The sequence below is a fragment of the Ornithodoros turicata genome, chromosome 6 (assembly GCF_037126465.1).
Source record: "Ornithodoros turicata isolate Travis chromosome 6, ASM3712646v1, whole genome shotgun sequence".
Classification (NCBI taxonomy): Eukaryota; Metazoa; Arthropoda; class Arachnida; order Ixodida; family Argasidae; genus Ornithodoros; species Ornithodoros turicata.
In genome coordinates, this window is record NC_088206.1 from 56592525 (window position 1) to 56601201 (window position 8677).

At 45.1% G+C, this 8677-nt stretch overlaps 1 long non-coding RNA gene across 1 annotated transcript; it reads right to left on the bottom strand.

Annotated features, from left to right (window-relative positions):
- Positions 1-4013: 4013 nt before the first annotated feature.
- Positions 4014-8443, bottom strand: LOC135398093 (uncharacterized). The gene is made up of 3 exons (XR_010423991.1): positions 8369-8443; positions 8174-8273; positions 4014-4312 (listed from the first exon to the last, which is right to left on the bottom strand). It is a non-coding gene; the product is annotated as an uncharacterized LOC135398093 (long non-coding RNA).
- Positions 8444-8677: the final 234 nt, after the last annotated feature.

Genomic DNA, 8677 nt, shown 5'->3' on the forward strand with positions numbered 1-8677 from the left:
AGGTTCTGAGTGTCTTGTGGCTTCCCGAAGCTGCCGTACTGGAGCCAAGGTAAATCTAAACTGGAGCCGATAAGTGACTTATCAGTTACAACTGAGACTTGTCGGCAGGACTATCATCATTAGATGCGAGCGGTCCCGGGTGTTGGTAGTACAGGAACGATCGTAAACACAATATTTACAGTGTGCGCATGGTTTTTGTGTGTACTGATAGTTTTCCTATCTATCTATAACTATCTTTGATAACTATCTGTTGCCCCACTCGTACACATTTCTGTATCCTGCTCCCCTGAGCATGTGCCACAGATGTTTATCCGTGCACCTCTCTTTACAATCGTAGTAGTCCGCGCAACGGATGGATGCAACGTTTGTATGCAACGACACGCACACACTGAGTCTATGACACTGCAACCGGCAGCACGATGACTTTGTCAATTGTCATTTCAGTTGTCCCAATGCATGGTTCTAGTGCTTTCTTTTTTATTTTGTTTCCTTCATTGGCAATTAATAATCATTCTATGCCAAAATGTGTGACTGGATTACATAATGTAGTAATGTAATTAACAGAACGTAGAAGTGTGAATGTTTGGGCCTATTGGTACATAGTAATGAAAAAGGTAACCAGAAGTAAAGAACAGAACGAGAGAAGTAGAAGACACAGACGCTGGACTAGCAATACGTTTAATGAGGAAAAGTAAAGAAACACTTTCTTCATAGATTTCGGAGTGCTGTTCATTGAGATGTTATCAGGAGTGCTCGAGTTTCACGTGTCTTATCATTCACGTGGCTGTACAACACTGCGCAGGCGTGGCGCTTCGGTGTTTCCTTAATTTTCCTCATTAAACTTGTTGCTAGTCCAGCATCTGTGTGTCTTCTTCTCTCGTCCTGTTCTTTACCGCAGATCACAGTCGTATAAACACGAAGGCGTCTATTGTGGTTCATCCTTTAGTTTCTTCATATTCTTTTTTAAACATGTACTTTAATGAGCAGCAAGGAGTGCCCAGAACTGTATAATATCTGTTGGCCTGCGCTCTTTTTCCACCTGAAATTTCCTAGCCTGTTATACCCGAAGATTAGTACCGGAACACCACACTAGGTGGGAGATCATGGATCAGTCGGGATATAATACTGTTTTGCATAATCACAGCACAGCTGACTGATTACCTCTGAAGTAACTGCAAGTATACCGTCTGATTCAGTTCATACTCACGGATTAGCACTTAACCAGTAGGACTTTATGGCTTCATAGTATTTGCCAAGAATGCTGCCTGAAGTTCGGCTAAAATAGCAAGGCATAACTACTAAACAGTGGAATGCAAAGTGATACAAATTAAAATTTCAGTGTACTTTAGGTACTTTGCATAGTACTTTACTTGAAGTACATCTAGAATTCGGTACTTTGTACTGTACTTTAAGTACTAATGATGCCAGGTACTTGGCATTTTGAGGTATACTTTGCCCATGTCTGCTTCCATGGCATCTGCAAGTCAGGTCACATCTATGAATACGGGAGTAAGTCTCCACGACCCAGAGCGTCAGCCCGTCTGTTCCGGGACCAAAGGAACAAGCAGCACACAGCAAATTAGTGGAACATCAAGGTTTATTTTACCTCATCACACAGTCCGCAATAGTCCGTCAGTGGCTTTGTGAATGGCTCGTTTACACGTGGAATATGAAGCTAAACAAATATCTTCCTTTAGCTCGTACTCCTTTGTAATACGCTCCTTGTACGAATTGAAGTTTGGAGACCTAAGCCTCCACAACCCGGGGCGTCAGACCCGTCCGTTCCGGGACCAAAGAAACAAGCAGCACACACCAAATCAATGAAACATCACACAGTCCCGCAATTCATCGCAATTCAGTCCCTGTCTAGGGCAGCAGCAAAAAGAGACTCCACCCCTCTATGGTGAAATGCGGCACCACCATCTCACCAAAGACAATCAGGTAGGCATCATTCCACCCCCTCTATAGTGAAATGCGGCACTACCATCTTACCAAAGACAATGAGGTAGCCATCATTCCACCCCCTCTATGGTGAAATGCGGTACTACCATCTCACCAAAGACAATCAGGTAGGCATCATCCACCCCCTCTATGGTGAAATGCGGCACTACCATCTCACCAAAGACAATGAGGTAGGCATTCCACCCCTTCTATGGTGAAATGCGGTACTACCATCACAGGGTCGCGCCATAACCCCTCCTTTTTAGAGGGATAGTAAGTTTTCCATCAGAGTGTCGTCGGGGGTTGCGGGTGGATGCGCAGTGAGTGTGAGCGTCGCAGGAGGCGGTTGCAGTGGCTTTGACTGTGGGCGGAGAGTCCGAGAGTGCTGAGAGTGCTGGAGACGTCCTGGTAGGAACGCACAACCTCGGTTCGAGCTTGATGTAGAGAGCCCCGTCAATGCGTTGTCCTGTGTACTTCCGGAACCTGGCATAGAATGCAAAGGATGCTTCGCTCCTCTGTGGTGAGAGGTTGAAGAGGGTCTACGGGGTGCCGCTCGGCAAGTGTAAGGCCGTGAAAGCCCCCTCAGGGGGCGAGGCTGATACGTCCACCGTGAACGAGAAGCCCAGGACACTGGCTGGCAGTTGGACACTACCGTCCCAGTAGCGTTGGAATGGTGCTACGGGACTTGCAGCGTACTGTGTGTGCTCATTGAGTATCCATCTAAGGTTTCGAGCCCTGTTTCGGCTGCTTCTCCCTGTACAACACTCTTAAAAATGAACTTCACCGCATAGCAAGCTCCTAGCCAGCCATCATCTCAAATGATATCGTTATCTGACCTGTTTTGTTGAAAACTGGAGGCGTACGCCCTTTTTGTGACACTTAAGCTGTCATCATAATTGTCACAAAAAAGGCGTACGCCTCCGTTTATAGCAGATCAGGGGAGATAACGATATCATTCGAGATGATGGTTGGCTAGGAGCGTGCTATGCGGTGAAGTTCATTTTTAAGAGTAAGTTTGAGTGTCCGTCAGCTGTGTGCAGCATGACCCTGGAGCCCGCTATGCCATTCCATGCCAGACCAATAAGCTGTGCACCACTGTTTTGAAGAAGATGAAGATTCTTGTGCTTGTTGAGTGCAGTGCAGCCATTCTGCATTAAAGCTGTTCGTTATCGTCCCTGAGCCCTTTCCCTACATTTTTGGTGCCGAAACCCGGGAAGCGTAGCCTCACTCATTGACTGAAGGATTCCAGGATCGGGAAAATGGTATACAGTAGCGTTGGCGTAGTAAAGGTCCCGGCTCTTTTCAGCCAGAACAAGAGCCGCGCATGCGCTGTGCATTCTCATACAAACCTTCGTATGTCGGCGTAGCGCGTCCCTTCTGACAATCCGTGGGAGCCTACATCGATCGAGCCAGACGCTTCTTGTCACCGTCGCCTGTCGACATTCCCGTATGTTCCGTAGAGAGGGAGGGATGTCACTGATATCACTTACGTCAGCAGTCCTAAACGAAACCACTGTCGTCATAGAAATGGCGGCTCCATTTCTGCTTTGGGATGGTTAATTTACGATTATTTAACATACGGGGCCATTTTTTGGAAATGAAGGGTGGTTTCAGACACAGTTCGATATGGGATTCCAGACTATCGTTACAGCTTGGAAAAAGTCAAGGTACCCCCGGAGCTTTGTGGAAATAAACAAACCAACTAATTTGACTAACTGGCCATAATTTAACATTATGAGCCATGCACCTTGACAAGTACTAACCAGGCAAAATAGGGCCCCCACCATGAACGCTGCCCGGGGCCAGTGGCGGATCCAGGGGGGGGGGGGGGGGGGCGATCGCCTCCAAAACGTCAGTTTATATATTGGATCTTCCCTCACCCACTCCGTGCTCCGACAAAGAAGACCCCCCCCCCCCCGGCCTCAAACCGAGGGTCTGGATCCGCCCCTGCCTGGGGCCCCCTCCGCTGTAAATCCGGCACTGCTTCCTACTATGGCCTCCTACCACGGCAACGGAGAGAGGATAGCTCGACCTCCGGCACCACACATATTCAACACACAAGCTCAACTAACACTTTTTTCATGGCATTTAATTATTTGCACAGTCAATCATACAATACACCGCCATGTTAGAGGTGGGCGAAGCAGAAAGTTCACTATGGCACGTATCGTGAGACATGGCACGAGCTATATCTACCGACGTGTAGGCACAGGAGATACGCAATGCTTCCCTTCGCACCGAGCAACATCGCAACACACCAGGTGAGACGGACATGTGTCCGTACCGTTTAGATGGATAAGACAGAAATCTGGCTGCTGGTACTTCGGAGGGCAACCGTATCGCATGAAGGCAGGGCAGCGGCGCTCCCAAGCTGTTGATGAAAGTCAAACACTTTGTGATTAGGAGGAAAAGCGTTCGGAACATCGGAAAAAAATTAGTCGTTTCCGGAATAAAGTTACCTCTGTCCTGAGAAAGGCGAAGACTGATTACTATTAAAAATAAATAAATAAATAAATAAATAAGAAAAGACAAAAAAAGAGAAAGAAAACTGAACGATCCGTCGAAACGCAGCGACCTAATATGGAAATCCTAAATGATATTTTGAATAGAAAGTGCCGTGAACAATGCAATATCATCGAGCTTCACGATACAACTCTGTCTGGGGAAGAAATAATTGATCAATCAATTAAAGTGTAATGGAATCAATGGAGTGTATATGCATTATTCAACAATTCGAAGAGCTGCTGGCTCACAAATACGGCCCATAAAATATGTTATTGATGTAATAGCTCCAATTCTTGCCTTCATTTATAATATAATTGGAGAGTGGCATTTTCCCTATACAGAGCTAAGAAAGTGGTGATAGTTATCAAATTACTGCCCAATATCAGTCCTCTCAGTATTTTCTAAAGGCCTGGAGAAAATAACATATGATATGGAAATATGATATATGTGATATGAATATATATGATATGAAAATAATATACTTGATGAAATTTCTAGACAAGCATAGTGTAATAATTCATCTGCAATATGGTTCCCGGAAAAATAAATCGACAGAGATGGCTTTGCTAAAACAAAATGAAATAGTTATAAGAAATTTAGGCAAAGATAAGGCAAAGTAAATTTAAGCAAGGAAAATTAAAGAAAATTTAGGCAAATTATAAGAAAATTAGGCACAAAGCCTAATCTTATGCGTCTTTGTAGATTTCCGAAAAGCCTTTGACTGCATGAACTGTAATGTATTGCTGTCCAATAAGCTAATGGTACGGCATTCGTGGTATTGCACTAAATCTAATAGGATCCCACTTTAGCTTGCGGAAGCAAGCAGCTGTAATAAATAATATCACATCTGTGTGATATCACGGCATGTGTGAAATCGGGGGCTCCACAAGGCAGTATATTAGGCCCTTCGTTTTCTTTAATATATATATAAAGAGGGGGGAAAAGCCATTAAATAAATAAGTAAATGATGCTAGACGCGTTTGAAATTCAAACTTACAGATTAAAATGGCTTCTATGGCTGCACGTAGAGAAACAGATGCTCATTGAACGATGCGACAGCACCAGAGGACACGTGTTTCGCCGTGTTTGCGGCTCGTCGGCCCTGGGTAGTTGCGCATCGTTCGGGATTGGCAAACCAGGGGTCACTCAGCGAGCGATATACACCTGGGAGGGTGACTGTAGGTGTGTGACCAGGTGTATATCGCTCGCTGAGTGACCCCTGGTGTGCCAATCCCGAACGATGCGCAGCTACCCAGGGCCGACGAGCCGCAAACACGGCGAAACACGTGTCCTCTGGTGCTGTCGCATCGTTCAATGAGTATCTGTTTCTCTACGTGCAGCCATAGAAGCCATTTTAATCTGTAAGTTTGAATTTCAAACACGTCTAGCATCATTTACTTATTTATTTAATGGCTTTTCCCCCCTCTTTATAATTCACTGGCTTGCACTGTGGCATTGAGGAGTGCTCAGTCACCCTCCCAGGTGTATATCGCTCGCTGAGTGACCCCTGGTTTGCCAATCCCGAACGATGCGCAGCTACCTAGGGCCGACGAGCCGCAAACACGGCGAAACACGTGTCCTCTGGTGCTGTCACATCGTTCAATGAGTATCTATATATATATATATTTATGACGTAGTAAATATTCTTCCAACAATTAATGGCACCTCCACATTAGATTTCATTATATACGCTGACGATACAACATTACTCTTTTCTAGGCACTGGTTAACAAATATAAGCATTAGAAAACATTGTCGCATTGTAATTCGTTACCGTATCAGCAAAACCAAAACAATGCTTTTTCGCCCGAAAAGCAAATAACTTATTTTTGTGTGTGTATTAGTCTTGCACTCTATTCTATGATAATAGAAAGCTCTAGATGGTATCCTCTTTTAAAACTTTAGTGGTGATATTTTTCGAACATTTAACTTGCATATAAATTCCATCACAAAGAAACTAGCTGGCGATTTAAATGGAATTATTATTGAGCAGATATCGCTATGTTTTACTAGAAAAGGTAAAGTTTCAGATATACTGGCTGTTTCAGTTAAATCCCCGGGCTAAATAATTCGCGAACGGGTGCACCAATCGACGAACTTTCTTTCTTAGAAGTATCTGTCCGATACCACCTACAAGCTGTGCACCGTGTGAATGAGTGGGAGGCACTCATTGGTTAATAAAAATTCAAATGAGTTTCGTAAAAAAAAAGAAGAAAAACAACATAACCTCTAAGCAGGGCGCTGTCGGCATTAAAGTGGGTACTACCCCTTTTGAGACCTGTTTAGAGAAAAATCTGCCACTCAAGCGGGTCATTTGTTGGAGCAATTAATTGGTTTCGCTTTATATACTTTTGTCACGGCTACGGTCTATTTTTATTACGGTACGGAAAAAGCCCACTGCAAAATCTTGAGGGACCGTATCACCATGTTGAATCACCCTGAATATACAGAACTTCACCGAATGACACAAAATACAACGAGACGAGTTAAACTAGAAACTTGCTAGTTTCAGTCTTCTCTGTTGTGCTGTATTTTTCGTGCGGGACGCTCATGCTGTCTGGTTATGCAGCTTATGAACCAGCTAGCATGCCATGAAACACCCCTCGTCAAGATGCTGCACTAATTCATCGAATGCCACTCGATGTGGCTTTTACAGCTCGGTGGCGTTACCGCTTGAGGCAAGTTGACTCTTTCAGATGCTGTTACTGCGGTGCTCTGGAAGATCTTCTTCATTGCTCACACTACCAACCAGGGTTGCGGAGTTGCCACTCCGGAGTTGGAATGATTCCAGATTTATCACAGCTCGGAATGGAATTGGAATGAAATGGCGGAAACTGTCCTAGGAATGGAATGGGAATGGAAGTAGGCATTTTTTCGCAGGAATGGAATTGGAATGGAATGGTCTGGGCTATTCAGTACGGTTACCGATCCCTTTTCTTTTATTGATGAAATTAACGGAATGGAATGGGGTTGCCAAGCCCATTCTAGGAGTGGGAATTGGCCATGCCTTTTCATTCCGAGGAATTGAAAGGAATGGAATTATCACAAATCTCCATTCCTCGGAATGAAATTGGAATGGAATTGGTGGCCCCATTCCGCAACCCTGCTACCAACCTTCTCGAACCGCAATCTCCGGGTCTCTTAATGAGTTGGACTCTCGCCCCCCCCCCTCCCTCTCTTAAACTGCTTGGTTCCTGGCCACATCCAGCCTACCAACGCTCTGCCCTCAAAGCGCTTTTAACCTTTTTGGACACCATAGGACTTCGATCCTTATTGTGAATGGGCTCATTATTTCATTCCCTACATCATCACCAGCAACGGGGTAGACTATCGCCCCTGGCGATGAAACTCCCCATTCATCATCTAAAAAATAAAGTTGTTGTTGTTGAACCAGCTAACTCGGAGCTAGCCGCGGTCTTTGAGGCCGGGTATAGCTTAAAAATATCTCGGGCGCTTGGGGCTGATCGGGGCCCAGTAGTCTAGACATTTTTCGGGCTCGGACCGGTCCATTTATGGAGCCACCGAGAACGGGAACGGGCAGGTAAACCAAAGGAAAGCCATGCTTGGGCCGGGCTTAAGAATACGGCCAGTGCAGTGCTCCATGTAGCCCCGCAGATGTTGATGAGAAGCAGGCGAGCAGGCACTAGTCCGGGCATATGCCATAACCCAGGCTCTTTGTGACATTGATCACTGATAAAATGGCGATTAGTGATAAGAAGGAACTTACGCCAAGGCTTTGGAGCAGCACGAGCAGTGACCAGCAGCATCAACAGCGACAAAGCAGCCTTGTACATTGTAGCTGCGCTTGCGAAACGTAGTGCTCAGTGCTGTGAAATCAAAGAGCACGAAATGTGCTGTTCAAAGAACAGTGTGTCCGAACTGAACCAAGTAAACATATACGAAGAACGCAAGAAGTAAATACCAAGAACAAGTGGACGGGCGACGCTCAAATGTGGTTCCGTTTTGTATTTAGATCCTCCTCGGGGCTTTCCACTTCTTCTTCCTCACACATTCTAGCTTTGACAGTTCTCTTCATAAACTTAGAAAACTTCATAAAGCAATAATAAAATGTGTTCGCGACTTCGCGTAAAGGAACATGAAAGAACTGAAGTTCTAAGGCTGGAACAACATAGGAGGGACAAATACATACAACAACACTTTCATACATACAACACATGCATACATACAACACTTTCTTTCATCGTGTAAAGGGGCTGCACAAATCCAGAAT